General features: G+C 35.6%; 1 long non-coding RNA gene across 1 annotated transcript in view; it reads left to right on the plus strand.

Annotated features, from left to right (window-relative positions):
• The window catches only part of LOC123479802 (uncharacterized), a 62,324-nt gene that overhangs the window by 17,824 nt on the left and 22,420 nt on the right, over nucleotides 1–22,080 (plus strand). Inside the window, exon 2 of the long non-coding RNA XR_006655551.2 lies at nucleotides 13,826–13,904. This is a non-coding gene — a long non-coding RNA (uncharacterized lncRNA). The remainder of the gene's footprint in view (nucleotides 1–13,825; nucleotides 13,905–22,080) is intronic.

Genomic DNA, 22,080 nt, shown 5'->3' on the forward strand with positions numbered 1-22,080 from the left:
CAAGAGGAAACAATGCTGCTTGCTTGGCTCTTGGCCAGCTTTCAGTCACTTCCCCCACTACCCACAAGCAAATTGGGCCCTTCTGGTGCTGATTCCCAGGTGGGTGGTTTGTGTAGGTTGTAGGACCCTGTGGGTCTCTCCAGCAAACTCTTGCTGTGAGGCTGGGAGTTTCTCCCACTGCTGCAACCCTCACAGGTTTTTTCAGTCAGAGGTTTTGAGGCTTTCTTTCCCCAAGCTGGAACCCTGGATTATGTGGTCTGTCTCCTTCCCCAATTGTTCCTCCCAGTTTATCCGCACGTAAATGTGGGACCACCTGCTCTGCCAGCTATGGCCTCTCCCACCCTGGTCTTCCAGCTTCTACCTTGCTGTGAGTCCTCTCTGCCCTGGCTGCCTGTGTCTGCCCTTCCTACCAGTCTGGGTGAATGTTTCTTCTTTAACTCCTTGGTTGTTAGACTTCCATACAGTTCAATTTTCTGGCAGTTCTGGTTATTTTTTGTTTTTAAATTTTGTTGTTCTTCTTTTGGTTTTGCAAGGAGGCAAAGTGTATCTACCATACCTCCATCTTGGCTGGAGGTCCTATTATTCATATTTTTGATCATCTTCTTTTTCTTAGGGAAGTCCCTTTAACATTTGATTTAATAAGGGCTTGATGATGATGAACTCCTTTAACTTGACCTTATCTGAGAAGCACTTTATCTTCCCTTCCATTCTAAATGATAGCTTTGCTGGATACAGTAATCTTGGATGTAGGTCCTTGCCTTTCATGACTTGGAATACTTCTTGCCAGCCCCTTCTTGACTGTAAGGTCTCTTTTGAGAAATCAGCTGACAGTCTTATGGGAACTCCTTTGTAGGTAACTGTCTCCTTTTCTCTCATTGCTTTTAAGATTCTCTCCTTATCTTCAATCTTGAGTAATGTAATTTTGATGTGCCTTGGTGTGTGGTTCCTTTGGATTCCTTACCTCCGTTTATTGAGAACCAACTTTTGTGTTAGGCATCACCATGTACACAGTGGGATGGACACAAAGGGCTGCTTAGGGCAGAGCACAGTAGTGGGCTGTGGCGCTTAAAGCAAACAAATACTCTAATGTGTTGAGCCTCTCCAGGAAACCCAAACCATTTTACTAATATCTCAACTTTTTCTTTCTGAACTTTGTTGTCCTCTTCTTTCTTCCTAGAAATTTAATAACTATAGTAGAGATAATTTTAATGATTAAGTTCTCCAGTGTGATTCCTGCTTCACAGTGTGATTCATTTTTGGTTAGAGAGAAATGTCTCTCAAGAGGCAAGTAGATTGATAGTGTTGCCTTGGATTATAAGTGAAATTACATGAGAAAAATTGACTGTGGATATTGTTAGTATGGCCGGTGCTATGGGCTGTGAAAGAATTCACAAAGAAGAAAATGCAGATAGCAAAGTTTTATTAATTTTCCAACAGAGGAAAGGGACTGGGTGTGAAGAGATACACCAGTAGCAAAATGTTGGGGCTGTCAGTTTTATTTGGGTGATAAAGGGGTGGGGCTGCAGCTGGGTAGTCATGGCAATTAGTTGTAAAACAGGAGGTTTCAGGCTGAGTGTGCAGGCTTCGGTTTGTCTTGTTGTTATCTTGGGTTCAGGGTCCAGGCGTTTGTGTCTTGTATGTTCTGTTTGTGAAAGTTTTTAAAACACCTGCATAGGGGATGATTCTAGTAATCGCTCCAGTCTTGTGCATAGAGACTCAGAGAAACAAGTTAATGATGCCTGACAGGCTCAAGGAAAGAGATAGCTAGCCCTGATCAAGGGGGCCTGAAAGGGGCTTTTCTGGCCTTTCAAATAGTGCCACATAGATTTGAGAAATCTAAGGAAGACAAAACTAAATATTTGTATATTTATGAAAGTTCATTGTCAAAAACAAAATAAAATGAGATAAAAGTAGATGAGAATAATTAACAACTTTGAAATTTTTACTCTGCAGAAAGGAAAAGTAACCAGGTTTCTAAATGAGGAGATTCATGAACATAATGGCACTGTTAAAATGATGGCTTCTTAACTGTTTGTATCTTCCTTGAAAAAGAACATAAAGAAGAGTAATCTGTATAATTAAAATATAGTAAAAGCAGGGCCAGCTGTCTATTGTTAAAAATAAGTTAAAGAATACTTGGAATATTTAAGCATATACAAATTTAAAAGGCAGGGTAATCATAGGAGGAAAAGCACAATGAATTGATTTAATCAAACTGGCTTTGAAAGAATGTGTGGGACTAAAGAGGTAGTCCAATTCTGAAATAAAGGGTATGTCACTGATTGTTTAAAAGGTGGAAAATAAAAGAAATTACCCTATGTTCTTCTAGCAAAGTGATAATTGAATAAAATTCATGAAAAACTGAGTATTTAAAATACAGTGAAAAACTTCAAATGTTATATGGGATTATTTAAATGTATATCCATTTCGTAACTTAATTATGTAACATTAGATTTTTAACTTTATATTCCATTAGGAGGACATAATTTGGCTCAGGATGCAGTTGATAAATTAACTGAATTAAATTATAATGGTATTATTATAATAGTTATAACTTAATGACTATTTGAATCACTTCTTTAATTTTTTTCATCACTTAAGCCTTAGCTAAGTTATTTAAAATATTTTAATTTCTGGTGTGGCTCAGTGGATTGAATGCTGGCCTGCAAACCAAAAGGTCAAGGGTTTGATACCCAGTCAGGGCACAAGCCTGGGTTGCCAACCAAGTCCCTAGTTGGGGGTGAGGGACAGGCAACTAATCGATATATCTCTCACACATTGATGTTTATCTCCCTCTCTTTCTCCCTCCCTTCCCCCTATCTAAAAATAAATAAAATCTTTAAAAATAAAATAAAATATTTTAACTTCTTAGATTTATTTCATAATTGTTTTCATCATTAAAAGATTACTAATGGAAAATAGAACAAGTGTTTTCTTTGGTTTTAGCTATCTCATACTTATACCTTCAACAGTGGCTCACCACATATTTGAATTTGGCCAGTGTTTGAGCACAGCAAAATATGCTTATTCAAATATTTCAACAAGTGCTGCCTGTGAAAAGCAAATCTGTTAATGTTTTTTAAGCTCTAGTTTCCCAGCATCTGGGATCTTCCTTAGGTTTGCAGAAGATGCCTCCTGAAAAAAATTCTGTATAGGTTCTTAGTCCTCCGTCCTTCCCTCCCTTCCTTCTTTCCTCCCTTCCATTTTTAGTAATATGCACCCTTAAAGCTTCTAACTAAATTAAAGAACAATCACTGAAATCTTCTGATGATGGGGAAGATGTTCTGTGAGACAAAAACAGCTTTATCCTTAATTTTCATAATTAAAGCAAATGAATTGATTCTTTCTCCTACATTGCATATTTCTAGAAGACACCATTAGTTTTCCATTAATGCATTTCCTTTTTTGGTAAGAGAACTTGAGGGACTTCTGCTCTAACATGATTTTGAAAGGGTTGTAAAAAATTTTAAGAGAAACATCTTTGAGAGACGCACCTGCATACGGTTGGGACGTAAGTGTGAATAAAAACTGTCCCAGTCAAGCTTTTCAGCGGCTATACTCTTCTAACTTTTGAACCACAATATGGACTCATAGATGCTCAAGGTGTAGAGTGCGTATAGAACTTTTTAAAAACCAACCAAAATCCCTCTAATTTTCTCATAACACAGCATTATAATTATATTTTCCCATTGTATATATATATTAACATATAATTTACATGTAATAGAACTCATCCTTTTTAGTAATAGCTCTATGAGTTTGGTATGTGTGCCCAGCCATGAAATTACCACCACAATCAAGATATAGAATAATTTCATCCTTTTCCCAAATTCCTTTTATCCCTTTGTAGGGAGTCCCTTTCCCCATTGGCAGTCCCTGTCAATCACGGAACTGCTTTGTGTTTCTATAGTTTTGCCTTTTTCAGAATGCCATATAAATGCAGTTATAGAGTGTGTAGCATTTTTGAGTCTTCCTTCATGAAATGAATGGTTTTGAGGCCAGTCTGCTTTATTGCCTGTGCCAGTACTCCGTTCCTTTCTATTTCAGTATGTTTTCCATTTTGTGGATTTCCAGTTTGATTACGCATCCCCAGGTTGAGGGACATCTGGGTTGTTCCCAGTCGTTTGTGATTATGGATAAGACCACTATAAACATTTGTGTAAAGGTCTGTGTAGGAACATTGTTTCTCATGTCATTTGAGTAAATATTCGGGATTGATGTTGTTGAGTCATTGGGTAAGTGTATGCTTAACTTTATAAAATTCCAAAGCAGTTTCTAAAATTGCTGCACTATATTTTTTGTCTTTCCACCAACAATGCATTGCAATTGCTCACTTCCTTGTCAGCTTTTGGTATTATCAGTTAATTCTTTTTCTTAATATAATTGACTCAAATGGGTATATAAGATATCTTTTTTGTGTTTTTAATGTGTGTTTCCCATATGACTAACAATATTGGTCATACAATTTAAGTTTAGAGCCTATATGAAAATGTTTTGAACATGTTATTGATTTTCAATTTAGCTATTAATTTTTCTCTGCACATTCCCTTCCACTTCTTCCCATTCAAGAAGACGAGTTTTGTGCTTTATTACTTCAAGAAATGTATTTGGGCTGAAAGTAGAAGGCGCTTTGAAGACTTACTGTCTTTCTTGCCCCAAACTTTGGTCTCTTGAGAACAATAGGTTTTGTGGAAGAAAATTTCTTACACTTTACACTATTTCCCCAGGACAGAGAAAAGAGAGTTATGTGGTATCCTGAAGAGTGAAAACTCTACCACTTTCCCAGAAAACATATGAAGAAGATGCTTAGCTTGAAAGGGGATTGTTTCTGGGATGTTTTTAGAGAGGTGGTTTCATAAGCACCAGGTTTCTCAATCTTGTTAAAGATCCCAGTTTCTCCCGTGTGGCATAAGGCTTTTGAGCTGCGGGATCTGAAGGCACTGACATTATTTTGGACCAGTAATTTCTAGCTGTACCCATGTAGCATGTGTGCATGGATGCCTAAGGGAAAAAAGAGGCTCCTTCTCAAGGACTTGCTATTCTACGAGATTCCAGAATCTTGCCAAGACCTAGAGGGTATGGGTACGGAAGTGCTCCATGAAAAAATCTGGTTGAATTTTCCAACAACAGTGTGAGCCACTCATGCATTGACTTTTAAACATCATGTTTAGCACTGGTTTATTTAGCATCATCTTAGCTATGCACCCCATCCCCTGTGTCAGATTTGAAACTGTCAGATATGTTTATAAGAAGAAGTGAGGATCAAAAGCTTTAAGTACAGTTATGCCCCATTTAACAATGTGGATACAATTCTGAGAAAGGTGTCGTGAGGAGATTTAGTCTTTGTGCAGACATCACAGAGTGCACTTCATACACACCTAGATAGTAGAGCCTGCTGCACACCTAGGCTACATGGTAGAGCCTTCTGCTCTTAGGCTACGAGCCCACACAGCATGTTACTGTACAAAACAAGAGATTAAAGCAAGCACATGAGAAAATGATAATTAAGAGATCTGCAAGCCAGGAATTAAGTTCTCACCAGAAACGGAACGCTGCCAGACCTGGATCTTAGACTTTCCTGCCTCCAGATCTGTGAGAAAAAAAAATCGTTCTGATTAAGCCATCCAGTCTATGGTAGTTTGTTACAACAGCCTGAGCTGACTGATACGACTCCCATAAATCGAGTGTTACTCTTTCATACAGGAGTATATTAACTCTTAGCAGAAATTCCTTTCAAAGAGCCAGTAAAATGACTTTGGACCGTCAGTGGATAATTATAGTTGCTGAAAAGCCTAATATTCATGTCTTTTTAATTATGTTTTTCCATTTGACCTGCAGTTCGGTATTTTTCTTTTGTTGTGTTAGAAGATCTAAGGGTGGTGTTCCCCTCCATCCTCTTTAGACAAAGTCCTACAGGAAGGAGATTGAGACATTGGGTAAAATTTTTATTGGGAAGGGATTGACAGATTCTAAGGTAATATAAATGATAGATAATGTCATGTTACACCCAAAATAATTCACTCTTGGAAACAAAAAATCTAAGTTCAGAAAATCTATTGGAAAAATGATAATATAAATATGGGGTCAAATTCTATTGTGTGAAGAACTGGAAAGAAAATAATGTTTATTTAAGTTAAATAGAATTAAAACAAATCCAAAATCCTTCTACAAGACTATAAATAAACCTTTAAAATGCTGCTCTTATTTTTGTTAATAATTAGTCACCAATTTATAATGTATTTTGGTATTTTTATGATATTTTAATAGTACAGTAATTGTTACCCATTATCATTTAAAATACAATTGAGCAATTATTTAATTTAATTTATATTTATAAACATATTTTTAAAAAGATAATAGCAAATGATGGAAGGATTAACAAATTCACAGTAGTATACCGTAGAGAAGTTAGAAACATGGTATCTTGGGGAAAAATATTTAAAGACAAATACCCTAATGCTTTTATCTTATTTCAGATATGCCTATTGTAGAAGCCATGCGGATTCTTCTAATAATGGTTTCAGATTACTTCTTTGCCTCCAGACTTCTTCAATTGTTAATCTGCTCTTCCTCAAACAGTTATATATTGTGAAATATTTTATTTTTAAATAACATTTCGAAGTGTTGACTGATAATACTAATTATCTGCTTGAGGAGAATCTTTAGGCTAAAACAATACTAGGCTGATAGTAGACAAAAAATGAAGACAACAGTATTTTCTTTTTTTAAAGATAAAGCATTTACACTGTCCAAGGCAAAACATTATTTACTCAAAGAAAATGTTATTTGACAAACTATTAAAAGGTATCTTTGATGGTGTTAGCTCTTTTAACTATTTTTATATGCTGGACCAAATGCATACTCATGAATCTTAATGGTGCAAATTCATTTCTGCAAGAAAAAGGCTTATTATTGAAAGGTAGTAGTTATCAGAACCATGGGCTTTGGGTTAGAACTGAGATCAAATTTTGTAATAACACTCACTAGCTCTGAGTCTAAGGGTAACTCCTCTAACCTCTCCAAGCCTCATTATATTGTACTTCAATGGCACAATGTTGTGAGGATTATATTGGGTAATGCATTAAAGCATTTAGCACAATATTTTTACAAATAGTAGGCATTAGATAAGTTAGTTATTAGGAGAGTTATTTTGATTAGACAATTATGTTTTTCATGAGAAAATTATCTTTCCAAACAACACCAACAACAAAAACTTTGATGGGCAGAAATGACATTTGGTATAATGCTTTAAAAGTTTCCCTCACCTGGCTAGTATAGTTCAGTGGACTGAGTGCCAGCCTGAGAACCAAAGGGTCACTGGTTCGATTCCCAGTCAGGCCACGTGCCTGGGTTGTGGGCCAGGTCCCCAGTAGGGGATGTGCGAGAGGCAACCACACATTGACGTTTCTCTCTCTTTCTTTCTCCTTCCCTTCCCCTCTCTCTAAAAATAAATAAATAAAAATTTTAAAAAATGGTTTACCTCAAAAGAAGTAGCGTCCTATGGAAAGTGGAGGTGCAAAATCTGGGGAGGTGAGAAGAGCCTCAGTGCAGGCCTGCCCCCTTTCTTTGACCTCCCGCACACATCCCACCTGCTTTTCTATGCCATTGCCATCTTCTTAAATCAATGTATACGAGCAGGAGTACGGGAGTTTGAACACACACCTGGTATATTTAAACTTGCCATCTTAACACAGACATGGCCGCTTCTGCCCTCTTGTAAAGATAAATTTAAAAACTTCTTTTAAATCACTGCTGTTAGCTTGTTTGCCAAAGGCTGTAGGGAGATATTTCATTTTAAGAACTTCACAGAGGAGAGTGAATAAGGACGTATTTGTATTTTCATGACATGTATTTATAACCTCTTTACTAAAGATAATTGAGACATTTAAGTATTTGTATGTCTGATATATTCATTATATTTTAGTTCACAGGAATTTATTATCATTTGTTCTCTGCCATTTTTCACCCAAGATTCAATGTTTTTGACTAGTGAGATTTCAAGAACTTTAGGTAGATATCAGTAAAATGAAAATTCATTTGCAATATTAGCTGTAGACTTGGTGCATTTTATTGCCCTTGCAACCACATTTTTTATTACTCGGAGTGACGTAACAGTCTGCGTGTTACCTCTTCCGCAGTAGCTGTATGACCCATACGACAAAAAGTCTGCTTCAACAGGTTAGTTTTCCTTCTACTTTGGAAACAAAAAGACAAACTGGTGTCATAATAATGAATTTGCTGTTTAGCCATCAACATTTCTAGTACTGGATGTCTCAGAGCATCATGAAATTTTCTTCATCAAATACATAATTTTATCTCTGTATAATATATATACTTATATGTAGATGCCTAATTTCTTCATATACTTCAGAATTGGGTTGTTTACTTAACCTCTCTGAATTTTACATTTTCTATTTGTAATAAAGGGCAAATAATAGTGCCTATCATGTAGGGTTTTTATGAGGATTCGACGATATAATGTATAGCAATTTTAACACTTTGCACAATACTTAACATATAGCAAACTCAGTAAGTACACACTTGTTTAATTATTACTATCTTTATTTTAACGTTAAGCACCCATATCTGGATGGCACTAACACAGCGTTCAAGGAGACTAGGTCCTTAGGACACTTGTCCCTCAATTCCAACATCTGGATCATCTTGGAGACTGGTGTGTTCTGCTGACCACTTTTTCCCTGAATGTGAGTCACATTTCCCTATTTCATTTATCTCCAGCAGTTTTTTTGTTGTTGCACACTGGACATTGTGTGGTCCTTTGAAGGAATCTGGATTAAGTTGTTTCATAAATAGTATTGAGTGATATTCTGACAGATAATTAGTTTATTGACAGATCTTTTGGTCTTGGTAGACTTAGTTTTATTTTTTTCTTCAAGTGGGTCTGCTTTGGTTTTGAGTGCATCCCTTACCCCAGTACTCCAGAATTGCAGAATAGTTACACCAGGCAGATTTGTCAGAGTAATTGTTGTCTAGGTGCAAAGACGGGTAGGTTCCTGAAAGAGAGAGATAGTGTGTTCTACTCTGCCATCTTTGCAGACTCCTCACTATTTCATTGCCTTTTAAATTAAGAGGTTTGTCTACCAAACACTATGCTTACAAGCCCCTGAAATAATGAGTAATCCTGTGGTTTTTTACTGTGTTTTCCTTTTAAAATATTGTTGTCCTATTATGTACTTACAAATTCACATTGATTGAGATACGTCTTTTCCAAACAGTGCTTTGATGTCCAAATAAACTGATTCAATTACTTTATTGATTATAAAGGAGCTTTCTAATCCCACAGAGTTTGGAGAATTCATATACATGCAAATCTCAAGGGTGATTCTAAAAAGACACTCCAAAAAAGTGGACATATATTACCTCATTTCACTGGCAAATTAGCCTAATAATTTTAGAGTTATAATTTCATTCAACATAGGTTTTAATATAAGAAGAATGTTAAATATGACATGTACAAATGGTACTTGTTTCTCAATAAAATGTATAGTGCCTGCTATTCTTATTTTTCTTTTTCCTATTTAAAATTTTGGCTTTATCGAAGTATAATTGACATGAAAAATTGTTCCTCATGGTGATCTGATATGCAAATACATTGTGAAGGAATTCTACCCATCTAGTTAGTTAGCACATACATCACTTCACATATTTGCTTTTTGTCAGTGGAAATATTTAAGTTCTATTTCCTAATTAAATTTCATTATACAATACAATGTTATCAATTATAGTCACCACGTTATATATTAGACCCTCAGACCTTATTCATCTTATAGCTGAAAGCTTGTACCCCTTTACCAACCTCTCCCTATCCCCCTATTTTCTTAATTTTGATGCCTTCTAATAACCATTGGCCACATATTATGGCATTTTGAATAGTCAGACAATGCTGCCCGAGGTTGATGTTTGTTTGCATATTTTGAATAAAAGTGATTATTTTATGTGCATAGGTAAGTTTTTTCTAGTAGCCATTTATTCTTTACCTGTGATATATTGTAAATTAAATAAAAATTTGGACATAAATTTATATTACATTTCTTTGACATCCTTATTATTATCCTCAAATTGGATAATAATTCATGTGGATTTTTTTCATATTACCAAATTTTGTTATCTTCTGATTTGGAAATAGCAATTTTCTTTGGATTAGAAAAACTATTCTTTTGTGAACATTTGGAATCAGTCTAAAGTAATTGATAGGCTCTAATTTATTTCAGGAAATATCTCCCAATATAAAATACTATTATGAAGTGATTTTTTAAAAACAAATGCTGTTTCTTCTGTTGAGTTACTACTATTTAAAAAATTAATACTGATCAGGACTTTCTAGCATAGTCAAGGCTGAGCTTTCCAGTACTTAAATGCAGAGATATGATATTTTTTACCTGGACTCAAAAATAGAAAGAAATGGTAGGAAAAGAAATTTATAGCTCAGAAAAAATTAGAGTATCTAAAAAAAATTACATATGGCACATGTGGGCACATTCACACATAATTTACTTTTGGATGTTAGTATAAATATATTGTTTCTGTTTTTTTTTTAAAAATTTAGGAATTCTTTCTAAATTGTTTAGTTTTGTCTACTATTACTACAAAGTTGTGTGTGTCTGTCACTATATTATTGATTATATGATTTCAAGCATTTATTAAACAATAAGAAAGTGATATTTTGATAAAGCAAAGGGTATTAAAGTTATTTATCTTTCTGTACTGTTTGCCAGTTAGACAACTTTGTATACAGGACTTAATCTCAAAGTTATTTTATTTGCTAGAATAATATTGAGCATGAGTAAGAGAGCCAAATCCATGAAACTGTGGTTGGGACTTATATAACATAAGTTCATGGAATTTTAGAACTAAGACACATGAAATTCAATCCCTTTAATTTAAGGGAAATATTCTGAGGCTTACATAGCTGAAGAGAATTGCTCACTTATGTTCAAGTTTATACAGTTATCAAGGCTTAAGCTGATTCTCAGAGAAGAACAGCATTTAATCCCATTGGGAAAAAAAAAAAGAAAAGAAAAAGAAGAAAGGAATTCAGAGACATGGGAATCTGTGAGCACATGACAATGAATATAAGGTATTTATTGCTGCCAATGCAGCTAGCTCTAGGTAAAGGTTATAGGTAGGAAGAGACATGGAATGTAAGCCAGAGAATTTATATAATTACAGAACACAGAATGAACAGTATAAGTTGATGTAGTGTGGACAAATATCATTTGATTCCCCCTTCCCTTTGAGATCTAGATGCAACTACCTTCATACACTCCCCCGCCCCTTAATTGTCATGGGGAAGCCTAGAGTTCACACTGCGTTTTCTTTAGCCGAATGTCATGTAACTGTCCTTGACTCTATACTCGGGATTCCCTTTGAAGTAGTTGGGTTGCGGGTTGTCAAGCCATCTCAGAGTGCTGTCTCTGTGTATTGTTGTTTCCACCATATTCACATACCCACAAACACACACGCACATACACGTGCTCACGGAGAGCCTCAGTTCCCTGCATCCCAAGTCTCTTCCTCCAAGGAATCCTTTTTTTTTTCCTGTTTTATTCAAGAGCAAAAATTTCCACATGTACATCAATTTAGATAGTATTTTACTATGATTTACTCAAAAGTAATCAGGCTCTACACATAGTTCTGCATCTGGCAATTTTTCCTCCATAACATGCAGGGAAGTATTTTCTTATCAGTACACTCCAAGCCATTTTATTTAAAAATAGTTTATATATTAGTTTATCTTAAATATATAGCTCAAATCTATTTGTTGGGATTACGTTTTTGCTCAAGAGCCCTTCTGTGTGCTTGTACATATGGATCCAAGGATACCTTGAATCTTTTTTCTTGGCAAAATTTTGTTATTGTGTATTTAGGGTCAATTTTTAACATATTCAAAAAGATGCACACATTTTGATAGGCATTGTCACTAATTTTTGAAAATTTGTCCTAATTTTTTACTTTATCAAATATATATAAACATAAAATTACATACTTCATTGATAAAATAAGGTGTCATCTAATCTCTTGGTTGAAAAATAATATTCAATTCTTTGGCCATCTGTATTTTTTTCTAGGCAATATCTCTTGTGTCTACATTTTGCCTGTTTTTTACTTTGGTTATATTTTTCTAATTCATTTGTATAAGCCTTTTGTAAATTAGGCATGTACAATAAACTGTATTTCTGCCACATCTTTTAAAAATATTTCCTTATCTTGGCTGGTGTGACTCAGTGGGCTGAGTGCTGGCCTGCAAATCAAAGGGTTGCTGGTTCAATACCCAGTCAGGGCACATGGCTGGGTTGCAGGCCAGGTCCCCAGTAGGGGGCGCATGAGAAGCAACCACACATTAGTGTTTCCTGCCCTTTCTTTGTCCTTCCCTTCCCCTCTCTCTGAAAAATAAATAAATAAATCTTTAAAAATATATTAAAAATATTTTCCCAATCTAATGCATATATTTAAATTTTTGATTCATTTTGAGTTATTTTTTAATGTAATGCGATCCTTATTTATTTTTAACATTAATTTCTTATGAGCCGACAGTTATAATGTACATTTTCCTATTATTCATTTTCTGTTACATTCAGTTAATCTTGAATTTCTGTGATTTATGTTTTATGAATGTATTGATAAATATGCTTGTGCATTTATGACAGTTGTACATATTCTGGATTAAATGCATTATTGCTATAAAGTAAATCTCTTAAAATTTTATATATTATGTGTCTTAAAATTTTATATATTAGAGTTTTATGTTAATATCATAACTTTGCCTAAAATCTCAGTATTTGTCTGGCAAGTCTCTTTCTTTTCTGTTTTTCTCAATCATCTGGTTTATACATATCTCTTTTAGCAAATAATTTCCTTTAGTTTTTCTTTGTACTTTTGTGGATACTTGTGACTTTCTTTTAATTAGGTAAAAACATTTAATAATTGTTTGTTGTTGCAATAGTAACTCAGGGTTCTCCAGATAAACAGAATAAAGGGAAATAGATATGGACATCGATATGTAGGTATAAAAGATGCAGATATCACATATATGGAGGTGTATTATAGAAGATGACTTACATGATTAGGAAGTCCAAGAAGTCCCACGATGAGCTTTCTGCCAGTTGGAGAATCAGGAAAGCTCGTAGTGTGATGCAGTCTGCGCCTGAAGGCCTCCCTCTCTGAGTCCAAAAGCCTGAGAACCAGAAGTGCCAATGTGCAAGGACTGAAGTCTTAGTTCAATCAGGAGCAAATTTCCCCTCCTTTGCTTTTATTTCTTACCAGCTATCTGGGCATCCCTTAGCCTAATCAAGTTGACACATAAAATTAATGATCACATCAGGTGTTAATTCTGTCACTATGTATTTATTCTTTTGAACTTTCCTTTTTTTCTTATTTTTTAATTTTGATTATGTTTTTGATTCCTTGATTTGTTTATGTATTTATCTTCTGGTAGTATGGAATGGTCTGTTTTAATTATTTTAATTGTTTATCTTTTTAACTCTATTAAAATTAACTTTATATATCACTTACCCTAGTCGATGAACATCTTTAATTGGTATTTATTTGCAACTTTGAAAAATGAAAAAGCTAAAACTAATATTTCCTATTACTTCCATTTCTTTCTTAGCTTGACATTTTTTATTGGATATTTTCTTCCTTATTACAAATGATTTGTTTAGTATACTTATGACTTTAAATCACATATACTGAAATTTGTTTCTTGTATATCAACCTTTTCTCTTATCCTCTTGAAACTATGGGTTTCCTATCCAGTATCCATTTCACATTCTCCATTCCCTCTTCTCTTCTGCTTTCCCAACAGATACCTGTTTTGTACATGCGGGTATATGCCCTTGCTCCTCACAGCAATATGGCCCAGAGGATGCTGTGTCTGCACTCAGGTATTGAACCTTCTAGTCTATATGTGCTAGTCAGCAAATGCCTGTACTTTTGATGGCAATTATTAGTATGATAGTGAGCAGATGAAACACCCCAATCTCATTGAAAGAAAGGATTAATATTTCACGGTTGTGGGAAAGACTTGCTCTGACTCTCTACTGTCAAATGTGGTGGTAGTGGTGGTGGGAGGCACTAGGAGGTAGAAGACTTACTTAATGGCTTCTCAAAGGCTACTTACAATTATAAACAGATGTAGACTTGGAATTAAGCCAATGCTGAAGATTGTCTAATAGACAAAAATATCCTGGGTCTTTGATAACATTATTGAGGTGCAGGTTCTACAATGTTTGGAGGCTTCACTAACTCTTGAATTCAGGCATATGAGATAATATTTTCATTGCGTAAGCCAATTTATATAAGAATTTGTAAAAGCCAAACCAGGCATATTAAAATTAAATTATATTTACTCACATTCTTCTCCACCTTTACTTCTCAATTAATATTGCATTTTAAGCTTTATATTATTAAGATTTTAAACTTCAATTGTGTATTATATTTCTCACTTCTCAGAGTTGTTTAGCCATTATTTTTGTTGCATTTAAGTTTGATACTTACTCCTCGAGTTTCTGCTAAGATCCTCTTAATTTGGCTGGTGGAATTCCTTCCTTAAGTAGTGTTTTTCATTTTGTTTTTATTTTTTTAATAGGAAGAAATGCTCATAGTTTCTATACTTCTAAGAATTTTTATTACCATTATATTTGAATAAAATATTTGTCGGAAATTTGCATTTCCTTAGCACTATCATTACCTCTTCATGTCATCTGCAACGTCCTTGGGTTTCAGATGGTTCCTTAAACACAGTGATGCCCCTCAAGGAGGGGCCACTCAGTTTGACTTCTCATTCCCTTTCTTCTATTCTAGTGGGACCTTCTACTTTCTAAAAGAAAAAGGAAATGTGCATAACAGATTGTTTTGGTGCCTCCTTTAAGAGCTCACAGTTAGGGAAGTGAAAGTCATCTGGAACTCTCAGAATACCTCTCTTCCTACCTCCTGCCCACCTCAGCTGTTTTCTCATTTGTTTTCTGTGCAGCGATATTTCTATTTACTGTTGGAGATAATGAGCTCTGGGCATTTATGGTCCTTCTGTGTTTTATCTTTTGCTGTCCTTAAGCAGTGAATACCCGATTATGTCAAATACCATCATTTTAATGTTGTTTTTTTACTGTGGGGCTTCTTCCATTGAAATTTCAATCTGTTTTCCTAGGGCTACTCTTTGTACAATGCTTCAAGGAGTTATGCTACGTATTCCCTATACCTTTTCCCCAAATCTCCCCCCTCTCCCTCCCTACTGGTAACTTCCCATGTGATCTCCATTTCTGTAATTCTGTTCCTATTCTCATTGTTTGTTTAGTTTGTTTTTGGTTTTGTTTTTGATTTTTAGGTTCAGTTGTTGATAGTTGTAAGTTTGTTGTCATTTCACTGTTCATAGTTTTGATCTTCTTTTTCTTAGATAAGCCCCTTTAACATTTCACATAATAAGGGCTTGATGATGAACTCTAACTTTGCTTTATCTGGGACGCACTTTATCTACCCTTCCATTCTAAATGATATCTTTGCTGGATAGAGTAAACTAGGTTGTAGGACCTTGCTTTTCATGACTTTGAACACTTCTTTCCAGTCCCTTCTTGCCTGTGAGGGTTCTTTTGAGAAATCAGCTGATAGTCTTGTGAGAACTCATTTGTAGGTAACTCTTTGCTTTTCCCTTGCTGCTTTTAAGATTCTTCCTTATCTTTAATCTTTGGCAATTTAATTATGACTTCTCCCTGTGTTCCTCTTTGTCTCCAACTTGTTTGGGACTCTATGAGCTTCCTGAACTTTTATGTCTATTTCACTCATCAGTTTGGGGAAGTTTTCTTATCTTATTTTTTCAAATAAGTTGTCAATTTCTTACTTTTCTTCTCCTGCTGGCATCCCTATAATTCAGATGTTAGAATGTTTAAAGTTGTCCCAGAGGTTCCTAATCCTCTCCTCATTTGTTTGAATTCTTGTTTCTTCATTCTGTTCTGATTGAATGTTTATTTCTTCCTTTTGTTCCAAATCGCTGATTTGTGCTCTGGTTTACTTCCCTTCACTGTTGGTTCCTTGTATACTTTTCTTTATTTCACTTTGTATAGCTTTCACTTCTTCCTTTATTTTGCAGTGATACTAAATTATTTCTGTGAGCATCCTGATTACCAGTGTTTTGAACTCTGCATCTGATAAGTTGGCTATCTTCTTGTCACTTAGTTCTTGTTCAGGAGTTTTAATCTGTTTTTTCATTTGGGCCATATTTCTTTGTCACAGCGCACCTGTTACATTGTAAAGGGTGAAGCCTTAGGTATTTACTAAGTCAGGGCAACCCACTGTTGTGGCTCTGTATGCGGGGGATGGGTCAGAGGGGGGACAATGCTACTTGCTTGGGTCTCCCCACACTTTCAGTTGCCTTCCCCACTTCCCAGATATGAATTACACCCTTCTAGTTGCTGCCCTGGTGCTGATTCCCAGGTAGGTGGGCTTATGTACATTCTAGGACCCTGTGGGCTCCTCTAATGGATTCCCCTATGACACTGGCAATTTCTTCTGCCAACACAGCCCCCTCAGGTTTTTACAGCCAGAGGCTTTGAGGTTTTATTTTCCTGTCACTAGAACCCTGGGATGCATAGTCTGTCTTGCTGCCCAGTTCTTTCTTCAGGCTTATCCTCATGTGGATGTGGTACTGCCTGGTCTACCAGCTGCCACCTTGCCATGTGTCCTCTCTGCCTCAGCTGCCCATCTCCATCCCTGCTACCATCTGGATGAATGTTTCTTTAATCCCTTGGTCGTTGGACTTCCATACAGTTCAATTTTCTGCCAGTTCTGATTGTGTTGTTTTTTAAATTGGTTGTTACCCTTCTTTTGGTTGTATGAGGAAGTAAAACATATTTACCTATGTCTCCATCTTGTCTGGAAGCCTATTTTTTAATCATTAATGTCATAGTAAGTTTGAAATAGAAACAAAATAATGAAACACCATAGTCCATAGTAGCCAGATTGTTTAGATAATCACAGCCACAACAATGAAATTTTGAGTGCTTAATATTTATCAGATACTATATTTAGTGATTTGCCTACATTATATCCTTTAATCTTCACAAAACTATATAATTTGCAAGTATTAATGTTTCTGTGACTACTATGCAGACCAAAGATTAAAAGGTTGGGACCTTGTATAAGGTGAACAAATATTAAAGGGGAGTCATCATTTGACTTTAAGACTCTATGATTGACACCCCCAAAAAAACCCTGGGGAGTATTTCAGGGGAGAGTATGCAAAAATAGCTGTTGTCAACAGAAGAATTAAAATTCTTTTTCAAAACTAGCACTTCTTAGGCCTGAATAACATGTTTGCCTCAGCTAGAGAGTGGATTAGAAAACCCAAAAGTCCGTCTGAGAAACTTGGAATGGCCCAGGGGGCTTCAGGAAGAGGTTTTGAGTATGGCTGGGTTAGACTGAGAGGATTTTTTTTCCATCACCAAGACCAAGGGCAAGTTTTTCTTGGGACTGGCCTAGGGGAAGGAACAAATTTGTGACACTAGTGAAATTTTGTACAATATTAGGCCTGATGGACATCAGCTTCTGCAGTGGAGTTCTGAGAAACCTGGGAGAAAAAAATGAGCACATCCTAAAAACTCATAAGCGAGCTCCCAAAGCAATGATGCATCTGTGTTTAAGTGGTGCTAATGGTTATGCAGCCCAGGCTTTTGCCTCACTCTGCTTTCTATACCCTCAATATTTAATATTTGTGTTAATCATTCTTTTAAGTTCATTAAACTTATAAACCTAATTTTATAGAATTTTTCTGTAAATCAGATATTTACAAATTGCTAATTTGTGAGTGCTATGGAAATATACCACATATTATTAATCTACTAAACCAATTACCTGGACAAATTCATGCAAATGAATGGATTCAGCCACGTGTTCTGTAGCTATTAGTATAAAAGTAATTAATTTTTGCCTCTGCAAATGCCCCCAATTCCCACTTGAAATACAGAGTTAACCAATTTATTTTAATATGTTCGGCACATGCTGACTGCCAGCATCACTATGCTTCCAGGAAAGCTTAAGCCTTACACTTAGGCATTGCATTAAGCATGTTTCAAGCTCCTGTAAATTTGATGTTTTAGCATCTTCCCTACATGCATATGCTGGACACTCCTGGTTCTAGACAACCTAATAATTTAACTGAGTCACTTTGTCTTGGCCTCTTTCCTCCCTCATAGTACTCCTGATCCTTTGGGAAACATCTTCCCAGAGGTGTGCTCTTCAAATAGAAACCAATCAATCCAAAGCCCACACAATAACCACTTCCTTTATCGGACTCTTAATGGACCACTATCCACCTGTCCTAATCTCCAGGTAAAGGGCCAGGTACCAGAAAACTAGGGACAGCTACTATGTAACAGAGGCCACTGGAATTATTCAAGCAAGGCAATTCTAAACCTGCTGAACCTGCCTTGCCATTCCTTTCCGAGCAAACTACAGTAATGTTTCATGTCCAAATTCTCCCCTATCCCTCTTCTCCTGATGGACTTGGGTGCTTCCTTGTGTGTCTCTACACACCCCCACCCCTACCCTGGAGTTCCCTCTTTGTGGGAACTCTAACAAACTACCTTTTCAGTGCATGTGTTTCCCAATCTGCTGTCCTTACTATACCTCCAATGTTCTATTGAAACACTTTATTTATATTTTAAAACAGCCATGTAGTAGCTGTTTCCTCCAGACTCTCAGACAGTTTTTGACTTATCTCTGCATTCTCTGCCTCATCAGCATTTTTCTCATACACAGTGGGGAAAGGTAAGGCATGTAAACTCTGTTTTGGGGGAAAACTCATATTTTATATGAAATTTTCATTAATTATAAGTTTACATGAAGTTATAAAGAGTAATACAGAGATCACTGTACCCATTATTCTATTTTCTCCAATGGTAGAATTATGCAATACTACGTATCACAGACAGCATTTGACATTGATGCAACCCTCTGATCTTATCTTGCTTTGTAAAACATACTTTTTGATTGTCATTGTAGATAGAAGCGGATATCCCAATATGAATATCATTGTCTATGAGGATTAAATGGTCAGTATGTGAATTGAGCCACCATGTAGAAGGACTAAAATTTTCAAAACTGTATTCAGACATGGTTTAATTTTGTGAACTGACATTGATTGGGGACCAGTTCCAATTTTGGACGTTTGTTCCCACCATCTCGATTCTTGTATCTTCAGGAGAGTGTTTTGACATCTTGATTGTGTATCTGATTGAATCTAAGCTTGTTGCTGCCAAAGCATCTCACTACCCCAGGTAGCCAGTAACTCAGGAGGAGGAGAAGAAAGCTGATACACAGTGCAGACCAAAGAAAATTCCATTTACTGCTCTTACCCAAATCATAGTCAGACTTCTGTGCTAACAATAAATTCTTCCTTTCTTAGGGGCTTTCTTTTCAGTCTTGTACCCTTATGCTTTCCATCCTTTTGTTCCTTCTGGGCTACTTACTCACACTAGAGTTGGCATATTTGGTCTCATAGATCTAGGAAGACAGAAACAATTATCATTTTTAATTGTTTTCCCTTTTGCTTGATGTAAGATGTAACAGTATAAGTAAAAATGCAAATATAAAAGGCTGGAATTTCCTGTTTTCAGTTTTAAAGATTATTTACTGAAATGAGCTTTTCTTTGCTTTATATGACACCAGCAGAGGACAATTCACACCAGCAATTCTGTGCTTCCAAAAACTATGATAATCGTCTTTTTTCTGTACTGAATGACAAATGAAAAGCTATATAAAATTTTTTTCTCTTGTGGGTTTCTGAGTATCTGCTTCTAAATATACTAAAAACATAAATTCAGTATATATAATTTTGGTGAGCTGAAAATAAATGTACATATTTTGGTAGTCTAATGTGCTTATAATTCTACTCAAAAGCTAGATCAAAGATTTTATTTTTTAACACTACCTTTGAACAGAATTGGTTATTAGCATTGTTTGATATAAAGGAAAAAAGTATCTTTGAGAGAAATAAGTCAGGAGAAGTAGCTTACATTATTTATCCTTCAAAGTAAATAAGTATCTTGGGAAATATTTTCTTCCTGAAAAGCTTTAAAATTGGAAAGAGCCAGATTTTTGGTGGTTAATTCCTCTGAGTGCAAACCATAGTACCACTGTACTTCCCTAGGTGTGTTTGTGTTTTAGCCTCTTTTGGGGATTGAGAGAAACATCTGTACAACTTCAACATCCAAAGCGATACCTACTGGTCACATGACTTATGGAAATTGCTCCTTCCTCAAAAACACTCCCCAGCAAACCTGACTAGCATATGTTTATCACCTCATAGCAATTCGACTGAATCGTTTTCTTAGATACATTAAATTTGTGCAAAAGTTTTATATTACATTTATGCTGCAACTTTTTACAGTTCAGTTCTGATTTATACACTCTCCTTGTACTGATAAAATTATTTTTTAATTATATGCTTAGGGTAGTAAATGTGTTCTATTCATTTTTATAGAAACTGAAGTAAATAAAAAGAAGTATCTACTGACTATTCAGAGGTATTCTGGCTGCTATACTAGACTTCTATATGATGGGAATATCTTTGAAGTTAATGAACTCCTGCATATTAGTAGTTAGTTGAATATTTTCGTGGTTGGAATATTTTGTGTAGCACTGAAAATGTCCTGAAGCTACTTAGTGTTTTAAACGGAGTCATTTTAATGGATGTCTTTCAAAATATTAAAACAATTTCCCTGCTTTTGTAAAAGCTGGGGTAGGGGATCACAATTGAATTGAGTTTTTTGAGTCATTTCAAAAGTCATTAAACATGAATCATTTTAGCAGACAGAAGAGCTGGTTACTTGAAGACAAGATGTTTGGTAAGTATGAGAAAAATCCTTTGTCCTAGATAAAAAAAAGAAAGCTATATCTACCATTGAAAGTATGCTCTCCATTTATTTCTTTTCAAAAAGGTCTAAATGGATTTAAATAGCCCAAAGTATTGACTACTTTTAGAGAACACTGTGGAGATCATGCTGATCTAATTAGCAAATTGCATGCTTTTTATATGCCATTTTCCTTTTTATTAGCCAATTGGAAATAATATATTATCAAAGGGAAACTCACTTTTCTTTTTTTATGTGGTACTTTGCCCCATGTTCTCTAGCTCTGCTGCCACAGTTCTATAATAATCTTTTTGAATATGGACAAGTACCTTAATTCTTTGCTCCAGTTCACTTTCCTGGGTAGGGGAGATAGCACCCCCCACTGCTACGTAGTAAATTACTACTCCAAGAAACTGAATGCCATTCTAGAGCATTAAACCTCAAACACTTAGTGCACTTTAAGAGAACTAACCAAGATTTTTTTACACACAGACTGGATCCTTTAGACAAGTTTCAAAAAAGACAACTAATGAAAGTGTTCATATAGCACTTTGTGAAGAATTGGGATTCTTTTATGCAACATTGAATGACACACACTCAGAGTGTTTTGGGTAATTTTACTTAAACAGGAAATTTTAAACAGTTATCTATAATTGTTTCGTTTGGGGCACTGCTTAGTACTGTTGAGAGGCATCTGTGTAATGAGCTCTGTGCATCCGCTGCAGGCCATGCTGATCAGACTCAAGTGCGCCTGGTGCCCACTGGCTTTTCTTTGTGTGTCTCCAGACAAGTCCATTTCAAAATTTTCATATTGACTGTATTAAAATTCCTCTGATTCTCTTCCTAAGTCACATTTATCAGAAAATGAGCTCACTACTCACACCACTGATCTTTTTGTAGATCCTCATACTTTTCTTTCTTTTTCTTTCTTTCTTTCTTTCTTTCTTTCTTTCTTTCTTTCTTTCTTTCTTTCTTTCTTTCTTTCTTTCTTTCTTTCTTTCTTTCTCTTCCTTCCTTCCTTCCTTCCTTCCTTCCTTCCTTCCTTCCTTCCTTCCTTTCTTTTTTTTAAAAAAGGGGGCCCCTGCCCTGGCTGGGTGGTTCAGCTGGTTGGAGAGTTGTCCTGTAGACCAAAGTTTGTGGGGTTAGATATCCGGTCAGGGCACAGATGAGAGGCAATTGATTGATGCTTCTCTCTCTTTTTCTCCTTTTCTCTCTATCT

This window comes from Desmodus rotundus, chromosome 4 (assembly GCF_022682495.2).
Source record: "Desmodus rotundus isolate HL8 chromosome 4, HLdesRot8A.1, whole genome shotgun sequence".
NCBI classification, from domain to species: domain Eukaryota; kingdom Metazoa; phylum Chordata; class Mammalia; order Chiroptera; family Phyllostomidae; genus Desmodus; species Desmodus rotundus.